At 40.8% G+C, this 16,858-nt stretch overlaps 1 pseudogene across 1 annotated transcript in view; it reads left to right on the plus strand.

Moving 5' to 3' along the window:
- Positions 1-1,149: 1,149 nt before the first annotated feature.
- Positions 1,150-16,858, plus strand: part of LOC309858722 (lipase member K-like) — a 43,918-nt pseudogene continuing 28,209 nt past the window's right edge. Inside the window, exons 1-5 of the transcript in view lie at positions 1,150-1,260; positions 3,604-3,718; positions 10,234-10,432; positions 11,671-11,762; positions 12,924-13,059. The product of the transcript in view is annotated as a lipase member K-like (transcript). The remainder of the gene's footprint in view (positions 1,261-3,603; positions 3,719-10,233; positions 10,433-11,670; positions 11,763-12,923; positions 13,060-16,858) is intronic.

Consider the following 16,858-nt stretch of genomic DNA (forward strand, 5'->3'; position numbering starts at 1 on the left):
ATGCGCCCAGAGGAACCTTGCCTGCACATACATTGCATGCTATGTAAATAAGCTTGTGCCCCCCCTTGAGTGGAGATTTTAACGTTATAAGGAGGTAGAGACAACCGGGTCACTCCACGGTCCATCTGCGCAGGCGTGAGTCTGGCTTTAAGCTCACACCGGTCACGATGCTCTGGGCGACTGGAGCTCTTCCGCTGGACAATTGTTATTGCTTGAGGGGTGTACTTTGGGTTTCTATCATAGAGTGTTGTGCCCATCATGGTTTCCCACCTCCCACATCGGCTTAAAAGATAGACTCTAAAAAAGAACTTAAGGAAAATGTCAGGCGAATGTGGATGGGTAGGTGCAGCGGGCAGTCAAAGTCAGGTCTTAGGGTCAGTCATGAGGGGTTTGGCAGCGGACAATCTTTTTTCTCTCTCTGTCATTTGCTTTTTTTCATTGGGCTCAACATATGTGCACAATTCACATTGCTTTTCCCTTAATATTATATGATAGAGATTTCACATAACACTTATAAACATTGTACTTGATGGCTGGATAATACCTCGCCCATAATTTTTATTTTATCAATCTCTTAGTTGGTAAATTTCTCTATATTAAGATATATAATCAGGAGTGATTTTATAATATGTATTTCTTTATTATTATGCATATTATTTTTCCTTTGGATAGACTGCTGGAAACAATTGCTGAGTGAAAAGTATGAATATTTTCAAAATTTGTATGTCATGGTAATAAATCTCTCTGTAAAGTTTGTGCCAGTGCTTACTCCTATGATCACAAAAAAGGAATTAATTTATTTGATAACTATTGAGATATTGAATGTGCTTCATGAATATATTGGCCAATATATTTCTTTCTCTGCAAATTCTACATTCCCTTCTTTTGTCCAGCTGTGTAGTGGAGACTTATTTGATGTTTATGCTTTCCTTCCTTCCTTCCTTCCTTCTATCTTTTCTTATTAAAGATTCATCATTTCATATTTTTCTTGGAATTAGTTTTGAATATTAAGTTTATTGCTTGCTAAAGCGCAATCTAGAATCATGTTTCTACTCTCTCCTGCAGTCGTATTACAGAAGGATTACACAAAGTTCACTTGTAGCCTTCTCTCTGATGACAAATATATTAATATTTCCTTTTCTAGGCAGACCCCAAATGCGGCAGCTTTTAACAGCAGCATACTGGATGCTTCTACTTGGACCTGTATATGGTTATCACAAGATAGGAAGTATAACAAATCCTGAAGCTAATATGAATATTTTAACTCCTTCATGAAGAACAAACATTAAGATAAAAAATTATTAATGTATCATCATTTTAGATCTAATTGGTGTGGTTCTCTACAACCAGTTCTGCATTGACTAAATCTGTGTTCGTGCCCCTGTTCCCTGGCATGGGCTAACCAGGTCTGGAAGTTGCTAATCTAATCTTGTTAAAGATATGAGCCAAGTTGAGGCAGTGATATTTCCTTTCCTGGTGGTTTGAGCTGCCAACTTATGGTGGTTTCCTGTAGATCAGTTCCATGAGTTCATATTGACGACCTCCACAGAGTATCTCTGCATTCTCCCTGAAGTTCCTTCTAAAGTCATTTCTTTAATTTGTGAGCTGTTTCAATGTTTTTCTTAGTTTAATAAGCCAGGCATTGTTTCTGTTGTTTATAACTGAAAGTATCTTAATGTACAGAAATTTATACCAGAGGTGAAAAGAAATAGAGTGGAATGGAACAGTGTTAGTCAAAAAAGGAGAGGAAAGAAGGAAAGAAAGAAAGGGGGGGAGGGAGAGACAGGAAGGAAGGAAGGGAGAAAAAGAAAAGAAAAGAGAGGGAGGGCACCTGGGTGGCTCAGTGGGTTAAAGCCTCTGCCTTCAGCTCAGGTTATGATCCCAAGGTCCTGGGATCGAGCCCCACATGGGCTCCCTGCTTGGCAGGGAGCCTGCTTCCCGCCACAAAGCCCTGCCTCTCTGCCTGCCTCTCTGCCTACTTGTGATCTCTATCTCTCTCTCAAATAAATAAATAAATAAATAAGAAAAAAAGGGAAGGAAAGGAAGAAAGAAAAGAAAAAGGAAGAAAGGTGGAAAGGAAAGGAAAAGAAAGGAAAGGAAGAAAGAAAATGAAGGAAGGAAGAAAATGACCAGTTTCCACCATAGTCTTCATTCCAGTGGGTTACTCCATACTCTTGCACACATTCTGCACCAGTGATGTCCTCACCCATGCCAAGGCTGTGTACACTTTAAGAAGAATGAAACTGTCACAGTGTCTAATTAGTTTCTCCTGTTGTTCCTCTCCCAATGGTAAGCAGCAGGCACCCCTAACCTCCTACATGGCAGACCTCACAGTCCGTGGCTATATATCATCATGTGGAATTTTCCCTCTTTCTCTAATTTTCACACACATTCTCTTCCTTCCTGGTCTGGGTGCTTTGGGGTTCTTAATTATTCTATAAAGATAATGAGAATGATAAACATCTCCAGGGCACTTGTGGGTGTCAGGCACTGTTCTAGATACTTTATGTAAAGTCCTCAGAACAAGTCTGTGAAGAGATACTAGTATTGTTTTTATTTTACAGTTGAGGGACAAATGGGTTAAATAAGTTGTCTGGAGTTGCCCAGCTAAGAAAATAAAGAACTAGCTTTCAATGCCATGTGGTTTGTCTCTAGAGTCTAGGCTCATAACCACTACTTTAAATGCATATGCACATCTTTCGTGCACTTTGCATGGATACCTGCATAATCCTGTGGTAAAGCCATGAGCTTTGGGGCTAAGCTTCCTTATGCTTTAATTTTGTCTTTCTCTCCTCCTAGCATACAATCTCAGATAGATTGTGAAGCTTGATGACACTCCCTTTTCTCCGTTGTAAGTGGGTACAACCCCATCTCAAAGGCTTGTTGTAAGGATTAATAAAGCAGAACATATACACCACACTCTTTCTGCTGAAGATGACCAGCAAACAATATTTCCCCTCCTGCCTATGTATCTGTGCAGGAGGTTTCATTTGGGTTCACATTCTCTTCTTTGCATCTTTCCCTCTGGTCAAGAAGCTGACCTAGGTCCACAAGCTCCTTTGACATAGATTTCAGTTCAGTTCAGCCCTTTGAAATCTTAAGCGGAGATCAGAAGGACAAGAGGGAGGTCGGATGATTCATTGCCCTCGTTTCCTCCATGTGGTCACCTTAGGTGGGCTGTCTCCTTCTCCATGTGGCCCTTTCTACCTATCTCATTCTGGACCTGGTGACTGCTTTCTCCTACCTCCCTTTAAGGTTGTATAGTCATAGATCACTTGTTACCCACCATGGAGTCCTATACAATCCCCATGGCTTCCCTCAGTAGCAGACCATGGCCATACAATTTTTTTCCCAAACATTTCGAGAATGTTTGGGTGGCATTAATAATATCAGGAGGTATGATCACCCTACCTTGCCTTCCCCTGCCTTTGCATGCAACCTTCTTCTAAAATCTTCCTCAGGTGATCCTGATTTTCCTGCTACATTCTATCCCAGTACTTAGCTAAACAGTAGGTTGTGTAATTCAAAGTGCTATACTGCAGTGTAGGTATACAAACCGAGTGGTGACATCATGGTTGTGTTGTTTTCCTCTTCTCTTTTCAGAGCCAGATTATTTCCTACTGGGGTTACTCTTGCGAAGAGTGTGATGTCATGACCAAAGATGGTTATGTCCTCAGAAATTACCAGATTCCTCATGGAAGAGGATGTCCCAGAACATCCTCTTTTATTTTGTTATGGAAGGAAGAATGCCTACAGCAGAGATTCCTAGGGGTGCTTAGAGAAGCAGAGCAGATAGGCAGATTTTGTTCTGAAATAAAAAACTCATCACCTCCAACAGTCTTGCTCCATTTCACTCGTAGAATCTTCTGGAGTTTTTCAAGCATTTAGATACACAGTTGGATCAAACAACACAGGAGTTAGGGACAACACTACCCCCACTCCAAGCATCTGAAAACTCACGTGTAACTTTTGTATCCCCCAAAACTTAGCTACTAATAGCCTACTGTTGACCACAAGCCTCAACAATAACATAAATAGTCAATTAACACATACTTTGTCTGTTATGGGCATCATATACTGTATTCTTACAGTAAAGTGGGGTAGAGAAAAGGAAATGTTTAAAAAATCATGAGTAATAAAACATACACTTATAGGACTGTACTGCATTTATCAAAAACTGTTAATCAAAATAAAGAGTCATATTGATATGAATACACTAATAGTAGGAGATTTTAACATGCCTCTCTCAGAAATAGACAGATCATCGAAGCAGAAAATCAATAAAGAAACAAGAGCATTGAATGACACATTGGACCAGATGGACCTCATAGATATATACAGAACATTCCACCCTAAAACAACAGAATACTCATTCTTCTCAATTGCACATGGAACCTTCTCAAGAATAGACCACATACTGGATCACAAATCAGGACTCAACTGATACCAAAAGACTGAGATTATTCCCTGCACATTCTCAGATCACAATGCTTTGAAACTGGAGCTCAATCACAAGGAAAAGTTCCGAAGGAACTCAAACACCTGGAAGCTAAAGACCACCTTGTTTAATAATGCTTGGATCAACCAGGAGATCAAAGAAGAACTGAAATAATTCATGGAAATCAATGAGAATGAAGACACTTCGGTCCAAAACCTATGGGATACAGCAGAGGCGGTCCTAAGGGGGAAATACATAGCCATCCAAACCTCCCTCAAAGAAACTGAAAATACCAGAACACAGCAACTGTCTCTACACTTTAAAGAACTGGAAAATCAACAACAAATCAAACCAACTCCACACATAAGAAGGGAAATCATCAAGATTAGAGCTGAGATCAATAAGGTAGAAACCAGAAATACAGTAGAACATATCAATGAAACTAGAAGCTTGTTTTTTGAAAGAATCCATAAGATTGATAAACCATTGGCTACACTAATCCAAAAGAAAAGAGAGAAAGCCCAAATTCATAAAAGTATGAATGAAAAGGGAGAGATCACAAGTAAAACCAAGGGAGTAGAAACAATCATCAGAAGTTATTATCAACAGATATATGCCAATAAGTTTAGCAACCTAGATGAAATGGATACATTCCTAGAAAACTAAAAACTCCCAAAATCGAATTAGGAAGAAATTGACAACCTGAATAGATCAATATCTAGTAACGAGATTGAAGCGGTGATCAAAAACCTCCCAAAAAACAAGAGCCCAGGACCTGATGGATTCCCTGGGGAATTATATCAAACTTCCAAAGAAGAAATAACACCTATTCTCCTGAAGCTGTTTCAAAAAATTGAAACAGAAGGAAAACTTCCAGACTCTTTCTATGAAGCCAGCATTACCCTGATCCCCAAACCAGGCAAAGACCCTACCAAAAAGGAGAATTTCAGACCATTATCACTGATGAATATGGATGTTAAGATTCTCAACAAGATCCTAGCAAACAGGATCCAACAGCACATTAAAAAGATTATCCATCATGACCAGGTGGGATTCATCCCTGGGCTACAAGATGGATCAACATTCGCAAATTAATCAATGTGATACAACAAATTAATATGAGAAAAGAGAAGAACCACATGGTCCTCTCAATTGATGCAGAAAAAGCATTTGACAAAATCCAACATTCATTCCTGATTAAAACGCTTCAAAGTATAGCGATAGAGGGAACATTCCTGAACTTCATAAAGCCTATCTATGATGACCCACAGCAAATATCATTCTCAATGGGAAAAAGCTTGCAGCCTTCCTGTTGAGATCAGGAACAAGACAAGGATGCCCACTTTCACCATTATTTTTTTTAACTTATTTTTTTAAGATTTTATTTATTTATTTGACAGAGAGAGATCACAAGTAGGCAGAGAGGCAGGCAGAGAGAGAGAGAGGAGGAAGCAGGCTCCCTGCTGAGCAGAGAGCTGGATGCGGGACTTGATCCCAGGACCCCGAGATCATGAACTGAGCCGAAGACAGCGGCTTGTCCCACTGAGCCACCCGGGCGCCCCACTTTCACCACTCTTGTTTAACATAGTATTAGAAGTCCTAGCAACAGCAATAAGAAAACAAAGGGAAATAAAAGGTATCCAAATTGGTAATGAAGAAGTCAAACTCTCTCTCTTGGCAGATGACATGATTCTTTATATGGAAAACCCAAAAGACTCCACCCCCAAACTACTAGAACTCATACAGCAATTCAACAATGTGGCAAGATACAAAGTCAATGTGCAGAAATCAGTGGCTTTCTTATACACTAACAATGAAAATACAGAAAGGGAAATTAGAGAATAGATTCCATTTACTAGAGCACCAAGAACCATAAGATACCTGGGAATAAGCCTAACCAAAGAGGTAAAGGATCGGTACTCAAGGAATTACAGAACACTCATGAAAGAAATTGAAGAAGACAGAAAAAGATGGAAGACCATTCCATGCTCTTGGATCAGAATAATAAACATTGTTAAAATGTCTATACTGCCTAGAGCAATCTATACTTTTAATGCCATTCCAATTAAAATTCCATTGGTATTCTTCAAAGAGCTGGAGCAAATAATCCTAAAATTTGTATGGAATCAGAATCGCTAAGGAAATGTTGAAAAACAAAAATAAAGCTGGGGGCATCACGTTACCTGATTTCAAGCTTTATTACAAAGCTGTGATCACCAAGACAGCATGGTACAGGCATAAAAATAGACACATAGACCAGTGGAACAGAGTAGAGAGCCCAGATATGGACCCTAAACTCTATGGTCAATTAATCTTCAACAAAACAGGAAAAAATATACAGTGGAAAAAAGACAGTCTCTTCAATTAATGGTGCTGGGAAAACTGGACAGCTATATGTAGAAGAATGAAACTCGACCATTCTCTTACACCATACACAAAGATAAACTTAAAATGGATAAAAGACCTCAAGTGAGACAGGAATCCATCAGAATCATAGAGGAGAACATAGGCAGTAATCTCTTTGATATCAGGCACAACAACTTCTTTCAAGATATGTCTTCAAAGGCCAAGGATACAAAAGCGAAAATAAACTTTTGGGACTTCACCAAAATCAAAAGCTTCTGCACAGCAAAGGAAACAGTCAAGAAAACAAAGAGGTAACCCACGGAATGGGAGAAGATATTTGCAAATGACAGTACAGACAAAAGGTTGATATCCAGGATCTATAAAGACCTCCTCAAACTCAACACACACAAAACAGACAATCATATCAAAAAATGGGCAGAAGATATGAACAGACACTTCTCCCATGAAGACATACAAATGGCTATCAGACACATGAAAAAATGGTCATTATCACTAGCCCTCAGGGAAGTTCAAATTAAAACCACACTGAGATATCACCTTACACCAGTTAGAATGGCCAAACTTAGCAAGACAGGAAACAACATGTGTTGGAGGGGATGTGGAGAAAGGGGAACCCTCTTCCACTGTTGGTGGGAATGCAAGTTGGTGCAGCCTCTTTGGGGAACAGTGTGGAGATTCCCCAAGAAATTAAAAATAGAACTTACCTATGACCCTGCCATTGCACTTCTGGGTTTTTACCCCAAAGATACAGATGTCGTGAAAAGAAGGCCATCTGTACCCCAATGTCTATAGCAACAATGGCCACGATCGCCAAACTGTGGAAAGAACCAAGATGTCCTTCAACAGATGAATGGATAAGGAATATATGGTCCATATACACGATAGAATATTATGCCTCCATCAGAAAGGATGAATACCCAACTTTTGTAGCTACATGGACGGGACTGGAAGAGATTATGCTGAGTGAAATAAGTCAAGCAGAGAGAGTCAATTATCATATGGTTTCACTTATTTGTGGAGCATAACAAATAGCATGGAGGACATGGGGAGTTAGAGAGGAGAAGGGAGTTGGGGGAAATTGGAAGGGCAGGTGACTCATGAGAGACTATGGACTCTGAAAAACAATCTGAGGGTTTCAATGGGGCGGGAGGTGGGAAGTTGGGGTACCAGGTGTTGGGTATTATAGAGGGCATGGATTGCATGGAGCACTGGGTGTGGTGAAAAAAAAAATAATTAATACTGTGATGCTGAAAATAATAAAAGAAAAAGCCACGTATAAGTGGACCTATGTTGTTCAAAGGTTAAATGTATACTGTTTATTTAATCTTTTTATACTCCATCACATTTTCCTTCTAAAAAAGCATGAAAGAAATCTTGGTCTTGTTATGGAGATACCCTTGTCAGGCTGACAAACCAGAACCCTAGGAGTTAACTTGACACTTTCTTCTTCATCACTTCCTATATGCAGTGAGTTGCCAAGATCTACCAATTTTACCTCCAATCTGTCTCTTATCTGAAAACTTCTTTCTGCTTCAGTATTCCTCAAGTCTAGGCTTGGACATGATCACTGTCTTTTTCTTCAGCTATCCCAACAGCTTTGCACTTACTTCATTTCTAATTAGTTCTCTTCTTAAGTCATAGGGACTTCATGTTTTAAGTAAATCTGACCCGATTTTTTAGAAGATTATATTTTATTTATGTATTTGAAAGACAGGGAGAAAGGTAGAGGGAGAAGCAGACTCCTCGCTGAGCTGGGAGCCCAGTGGGGTGCTCGATCCCAGGACCCTGGGATCAAGCCCTGAACCGAAGGCAGACGCTTAACTGACTGAGCCACCCAGGCTTCCTAAGTTGGGCCCAATTCGTGCTATACTTAAACTTGATTAATGAGTCAGTCCTAGCTCCCTACAACACAGACTGATCTCTGTAGAGAAAGGGGGAATTCATCTGGAAAGAACTCTTTGCTTTCTTCTCTCAAATCTTAGCTCATTTGATCCTTTGGAGTCTTGTATAATGTATCTTACCAGTATCAGAATGGTTTATCGTGTGAAGAGAAAAATCTAGATTCTAGATAACCCCATTACCTTTGAAAATAGTCATTGAGAACTTTGTCTGCCCAAACTTTTATTTTGGTTCACCAGGTAGCTGCTAAAATGCGTGAGCTGGACAGTTGACTCTACAGTGAGAAGATCCAGGGCGGGCTATGGCTTATGACTGCTCTTTAGCAATAACCGAGCAGAATTAATAACACTCCTTCTTTCCGCTTCCTCCAAAGGAAGACTGAATGAACGTAAAGTTTAGTTTCTTGTGTCTGGGTGACATAAGGCTCTCTGGGACCCCGGTGTAGCTGCCTGATCCCCAGGAACTGGTCTAGCCCAGGGGAGCTGAGGGGGTCCTGGGTACCAGCACAGTTACAAACCCTTTGTAAAAGACAAGAACACCATTGTCACTTTCTCTCTTGTTTGTGTCTCAACACCACTTCTCGCCTTCTTCTTCATCAAGCTGTCCCAGTTCTACATTGTGAACAGGACTTTGCAATTACACTTTGCATAACATGTTCCTGAACACCTTGCCTTTTGCTGTTTAGCTTTCTGACAATGTCAATGAGACCATGTGGCGTGTGTAAAATCGAGCCTAGTGCCTGGATCTCAGTCTATATTCAAAACTGGCACTTTTTAATGTTTCTGTTATTATTTCGAGAAAAATTTAGTTTGCTAGTCAGATGCTCCATGAGACAGCAAGCCTTATTGATATGAATAATGAAATGAATTATGAAATAATTGCTATGAATAATGAAATAATGAAATGATTCATTATGCTGGACAGTCTTTTATGTATTTTTTAAAGAATTGTTTGTTTATTTTAGAGAGAGAGTGAGAGAGGAAAGTGTAGGGGGGAGCAGAGATGAAGAGAAATAATCTTGAAGCAGACACCCCTCCCCCCACTGAGTGCTGAGCCCAACACAGGGCTCCATCCCAGGACCTTGAGATCATGACCCTGAGCCAAAGGCAGATACTTAACTGACTGAGCCATCCAGGCGCCCCTAAGTATTTTAATTCTAATTTAATTCCTTCGACTACACTAGGAGATAGCATTGTTATCACTGCCCATTATACAGATAAATTAACTGAGGCACAAGGGGCTAATATGTAGTAGAATCAACTTTGAGCAAGAACAACCTGACTCTAGTGCCCACAGAACAACATAAAACAGTATATATAATCCAAATTTTACAAAGAGAAAAATAAGACAGAAGATGAAAAATTACTTGCCCAAGTCAGTTGTTCACAGAGGACTCAAAGCCAGGTTTGCCGGGTGCCAAATGCCATTTCTTGCCCTCTGTTCTGCTAGAGGAAGTCAGGAAAGAGGATTCCCCTACAGACCCTGAGGCCATAGAGACATGAGACTCTTGTTGCCCGTGTGTGTTTCAGCTCTGAGACCCGTCTTGTATTTGCAACATGGCTTAATCACGTCTGCCACTAACTGGATATGCAATCTCCCGAACAACAGCCTGGCATTCCTTCTGGCAGATCACGGTTATGATGTGTGGATGGGGAATAGCCAGGGCAAAACCTGGTCTAAGAAACACTTGAAATTCTCACCCAAATCTAAAGAATACTGGGCCTTCAGGTAAGGAGCTGCATTCTAATAAAGGGTATACCTTGTTCATGGACACGAACACCCTTGGGTTTTCCCCTTTCTGTGCACACACAACTCAGTGGAATCCATAAGAAGGAAACAAATGTTACTTTCTTTACACATGCTCTGGAGAAATGCCCTTATTCACTGCATTGTTGTTTGTTTTAAAAACCCCACTTGCTGGTGTGTGTGTGTTTGTGTGTGTGCAAAATATATATGCAAAAAGAAAAATCAAAATGCAGAGATGATTTTTAGGAAGGTTAATTCCAGGACTATCACTTGGCCACTGTGGACCCCAAAGGAAGCTTACATGGGGTGCTTGCTCAAGTAGAAATTGATGGAGAAATGGGACCAGAAACAAGGTTCTGGGTGCAAATTTTGAGGCCCAGACATTTATGATAAGCCAAGAGTGAATCCTGGGTGAGTCTGCACAAGTGGTACCTCCAATGTTTGTTTGCTGAGGAGGAATAAACCATTGGCTGGCGGGGCTGAAAGCTAGGCCTAGAGTTGGGGTCCTGGGGAAATTAAAAGAAAGCCTGAGGGCACAGAATGACAGAAGAGCAGAGTTGCCAGCAACAACTCCTAGGGCATGGTCTGTTCTAGAAGCCACAGCAGCCAGGAACGACCATCCATCTTGGCCCAGGAGCTAAGAAGCATGCCTTACGGGCCACTAAAGCCATTGATGCCTTTCTCGGTATTTCCTCATTCCTCACCCCAGTGCCACCCTATGACAACACTAGCACAGGTACCACAATCATTCCCTAGCTGAGCATTTTCCCAGCTACATCAGCAAAGCAGCTGATGTGATTGATAAATACACAGATCGCTGTGCCGCTTCCCTGGAAATTCTGATTCCATCTGTCCCGGCTAATACCTGCAGATCTGCTTGCTTTAGTCTGCTTTTAAAATAAGCATCCCAGACACTGTTCTTTTCAAGGGGGTTTGGTAAATCTGCCATAGAATTTAATGAACTATGACAAGGCTTACAGGAAAATGCTCTCTGGGCCTTTGCAAAGCAGAATTTTCCAATTCTGGTCTTTTCACCATGTGACTCTTACAATCAAGAGGAAATCCCCAAAACTTGCCGAGATACCAAAAGTTCTATATTGACTCTAGTCTTAAACTGACAAAAGCCTTGTCTCTATACCTGCAATCAACATGTCTAAATATTGCAGGCCTGACAATGGATGGTTTCTTTTTCCAGTTTTGTTGTTCTTTCTCTTTGGCAGCGTCGATGAGATGGCTGGCTGTGATTTTATCATAGAGGAAACTGGACAAGAGTGACTCTATTATGTGGGCCACTCACAAGGCACCACCATCAGTATGTTCAGGGCAGGTGGGATCTGAGAGTGTCAGAGAACCTTCCAGATTTATGAAAGGATTCAATACTTCTTTCCTCTGTGCAGTTTCAAACTTGAGGACTTGGCCTGGGAAACCATTTCCTCTGACTGGTTTCTGAAGAGTAAATGAAGTGAGGAGGACACCAGGGATTTCTGCTGCCCCAGGACTGAACTTGGAAATGGACAGATAAGCCTGAGGGAGAGGGACTTATTCACGTGTGTATATACCACACATGGTTGCTGGACACTGGTTTAGACACAGGGAAAGCCAAGATAAAAAATGATAGTCTTTCCCTTAAAGAGCTTTCAATTGAATGAGGACACCGAAAAGAAATCAGAGAACTACAAACTGTGGAAATTATATGCCATAATTATTGTTTCTTTTTGCTCCCAGAGGCCCTGGGATAGGCTAGAGGTTGATGGGGCCATGTTGACAATGGCATGAGGCACTTCGCCCCCTGCCCTGCTCCCCATGTAGCTAGACACCTCAACAATACTAATAACATCTCCAGCAGGCTCTTTTCTACATCTGAATTCTGACCAGGTTTCTGGTGTAAAGTAGGTCTTTGGATGCTGTGCATCTTACATACTATACCTCATGGCAACCTAGAAACATTTAAGACCATTATCCTCCATGTTTTACAAATGGCTGAATTTGGAAATCCTTCCCAGTGGCAAGAATTCCAAAGTATACCTTCCGTTTTATATATATGTGATCCAAAAGAATCATCCTGTGAGGATTCTGTTTTCCACATTTACAGTTTGAGCAAACTAAGACGTGCCATGGCTAGTGAATGGGAAGTCAAAATTGTGGGCCAAGTATTTTCTGATACCAAAGAGTATGGTCAAGGTAGAATGGCCCTTGGGGTCTAGCTGGCCATGCCCCTCCCCAGTGGATGTTTGAACCCTTTCTGCAGCACTATGAGTAGACTTAAATTCTCCAGAGACAGGAAAGTCACTGCATTTTGAATTACCCAATTTTCTTCTTGAGAAGTTTAGGAAAGTTTTCCTTACCAGTGGTAGTTATTTTGAGTTGTTTTTGTAGTGGCTGTTGTTGCTTTTAACATGCCTCCTTTTGCTCTCATTTATGGTGAATGAAGAATTGTTTTAAATCTATAGACTCATGTGTTCTTCCCCTTCAGCCTTCATAGCATTCTCTACCAATCCAGAGCTGGACAAAAGGATTAAGATATTTTTTGCATTGTTTCCAGTCATCACGGTGAAATACACCCAAAGTCCTATGAAAAATTCAAAACTCTTTCCAGAGAAGTAGTCAAGGTATGTGACTCCTCCAAGTTTAAATCTGTAGTTACTAAAACTAGTTCTATTTTCACTGATTTCAAGAGAAGAAAACCTTAGTCAAAATGGCATTTTACAAGCTTCTGATACTATCATAGATGTAAGATGTCTACATAGATCTGTTGAAAACGTGATTTTACCGACAGGGTTCAGGGAGCTCACACCAATACCATCCTCCCCTATTGTCTAAATCTACATCAGGGATTTCTATCCCATGTCGTTTCTCACTCACAGATGGAGCCAATGTTGAGGTGATTAACTGATTTGTTTAATCTTGTGGGTTAAATTTTTCTCTAGTGGCACCTGGGCTTTTAGGAGCAATATGGGGTAGGGATTGAAAACACAGCATGACAGTCGGGGGAATGTGGTTGGATCCTAGATGGCTAGGTAACTTTGGTCAAGACCTTATGAGTTTTGTGAATCATGTTCTTCACACATAAATATAGGATCTATTTTTTAAGATTTTATTTATTTGACAGAGATCACAAGTAGGCAGAGAGGCAGGCAGAGAGAGGAGGAAGCAGTCTCCCTAGAGGGATCCCAAAGTGGGGCTCAATCCTAGAACCCTGATATCATGACCTGAGCAGAAGACAGAGGCTTTAACCCACTGAGCCACCCAGGTGCCCCAAAGAGGGAATATTAATAGTTCCTACTCCTCAAACTGCTGTGGGGATTTAGTTCAGAATTGTGAATCCCTTAGAACCTGGTCTTGCACATTATAAAACTTTAATGAATGTCAGTTACTCATTGCTATCAGGATTTGCCTAGAACCTACTTTCTTCCCACCTGCAAAGTCAACCATTTAAAAATATTTATTTATTTATTTATTTATTTATTTATTTATTTATTTTTTATTTGAGAGAGAGAGCATGAGCAGGAGGGGCAGAAGGAGAGGGAGAGAGAATATGAAACAGACTCCCCGCTGAACATGGAGCCTGATGTGGGGATAGATCTACCAACCCTGTAATCACCACCTGAGCTGAATCAAGAGTTACCCAACTGCATCACCCAGGTGTCCCACTGAAAGCCCAACCTTATTCAACTGCCCATGCTTCATAGACTCTCAGTCTGTTGACTCCTCAAAATCTGGGCAATATCCTGAACTCCAAATTCCCTCTGTGCACTGACAGATAACAAATCTGATCAATTACTCTGTTGAAATGAATTGGTTTAGTGTGTTTTCCTCTAACAGATTAATATGGGCTTCTCCCATGGCAGACTGAAAGTGATTGCTGCATTCAGTGATTTCAGTTAAAGTGGAGTGAAGGGAGAGCATTTTTGTAGAAGCCAGGGATTCAGGCTTGTGAGAAATAAGTAAATTAGCCCATGGTGATTCAGTTCCATACCTATGAAACCCAGAAAAATGCAAATAAATAAAAAGATACCCTGTGTTCACGGACTGGAAGGATTAATATCACTAATGTGCCCATATAAACCAGAGAGAACTGCAGATTCAGTGCTATCCCTATCAAAATTCCAATAGAAATTTTCACAGAACTGGAAAATACAATCCTAAAATTTGTACGGAAATACAAAGGCCCCAAATAGCCCAACCAGTCTTGTGAAAGCAGAGCAAAAGGGGAGGCATCCCACTTCCCAATTTCAAACTCTCTTACAAAACTATAGTCATCAAAACAGTATTGTACTAACATAAAAACAGGTGCATAGACAAGTGGGATAGAATAGGGAATCAGAAATAAACCCACACTTCTGGTCTACTGATCTCTGACAAGGGTACTATGAACACACAATGGTGAAAAAACCAATCCCTTCAATACATGGCATTGGGGTACCTGGACAGTCACATGCAAAAGAATGAGGGACGCCTGGGTGGCTTAGTCGGTTAAGCATCTGCCTTCGGCTCAGGTCATGATCCCAGGATCCTGGCATTGAGTCCTGTGTCCAGCTCCCTGCTTAGCAGGGAGTCTGCTTCCTCTGCCTGCCACTCCCTCTGCTTGTGCTCTCTCTCTCTTGTCAAATAAAATCCTTAAAAAAGAATGAAATGGAACCCCTATGTTACACCTCTCACAAAAATTAACTCAAAGTAGATTGAAGACTTACACTGAATATCTGAAACCACAAAACTCCTAGAAAAAAAGCATAGAGAGGGGCACCTGGGTGGATCAGTGGGTTAAGCCTCTGCCTTCCGCTCAGGTCATGATCCCAGGGTCCTGGGATCGAGCCCCACATCAGGCTCTCTACTCAGCAGGGATCCTGCTTCCCCCTCTCTCTCCCTGCCTGCCTCTTTGCCTACCTAAGATCTCTCTCTCTCTCTGTCAAATAAATAAATAAAATCTTTATTTAAAAAAAAAGCATAGGGAAAAGCCTCCTTGACATTGGTCTTGATGATGATTTTTCTGGATAAAACACCAAAAGAACTGGCAATATCAGCAAATGGGACTAACTAAAAAGCTTCAACAGCAAAGTAGTGATTAATATATTGAAAATGCAGCCTACAGAATGGGAGAAAATTTTTGCAAACCATGTATCTGATTAGGGGTTAATTACCAAAATATATAAAACGCTCATACAATTCAATAGCCAAAAAAGTGGGTAATCCTATTAAATAGGGCAATGGACAACAATTCACATTTTTCCGAAGAAGATATGCAAATGACCAACAGACACATGGAAAGATGCACAACCTCACTCATCATCAGGGAGACGGAAACCAAAACCACAATGGAGCATTGCCTCATAATCGTTAGATGGGTTTTACCAAAAAGAAGAGAAATAAATGTTGGCAAGGATGTTGAGAAAAGCGAACCCTTGTACGCTACTGGTGAAAATATAAATTACTATAGCTCTTCTGGAAAATAGTAAAGATGAATTAAAATGGGAAAATTTAAAAGAACACCAAAAAGTCAAAAGAGAATAAGGAAACCAGATGAAACTCGTGGGCACAACGCTAAGTGAAATGAGCCAGAAAGAGAATGACAAATACTGTACTGAATCACTTATATGTAGAATCTAATATTAAAAAACCAATTTCATAGAAAAGGGGAATAGAATGGTGGTTAGTAGGGGCTGGAGGAGGGGGAAATGGGGAAATGTAGGTCAAAGCATACAAACTTCCATTTATAAGACCTTACTGTCTTATGATATCAATTATTCCTCAGTAAAGTTGAAAATGAATGAAGGAGTTAAAAATAGGGTAAGATTTGTCAAATTTTTTCGGAGATTGATTGAGACAATATATGTTTAAGCATCGTATCTGGCTTATAGCAGGTGCTCAGTAAGAATTATCTAGTATTATTATTTTATTTTAGATTCAAAATCTCAGCACTTGGCGCTTCAGATCTCCTAATTACCAACTGATTATCCTCTCTACCTCTTTCACCCCTGTTTAACCCCTGAGCATTTCTGTGTTCTTTCCCCTCTATCTTTTTTCTGACCTACAGCTTGCTTTGACCCTTTCCTCTTTGCATGTTATCTATAGTAGTAAGGATTGTTAATATTGTCTTCCTTTCTTCCATCCTTTCTCTATTTCTTTTTTTCTTCCTCTCTTTAGAGGCAGAGGGAGAGAAAGAGTCCAAAACAGGCTCAACACTCAGCACAGAGCCCAAGGTGGGCCTAGATCTCACAACCCTGAGATCATGACCTGAGCCAAAATCAAGAGTCGGACACTTAGGGTCGCCTGGGTGGCTCAGTGGGTTAAGCCGCTGCCTTCGGCTCAGGTTATGATCTCAGGGTCCTGGGATCGAGTCCCACATCGGGTCTCTGCTCAGCAGGGAGCCTGCTTCCTCCTCTCTCTCTGCCTACCTCTCTGCCTGCTTGT

This window comes from Mustela nivalis (genome assembly GCF_964662115.1).
Source record: "Mustela nivalis genome assembly, chromosome: 2".
Classification (NCBI taxonomy): Eukaryota; Metazoa; Chordata; class Mammalia; order Carnivora; family Mustelidae; genus Mustela; species Mustela nivalis.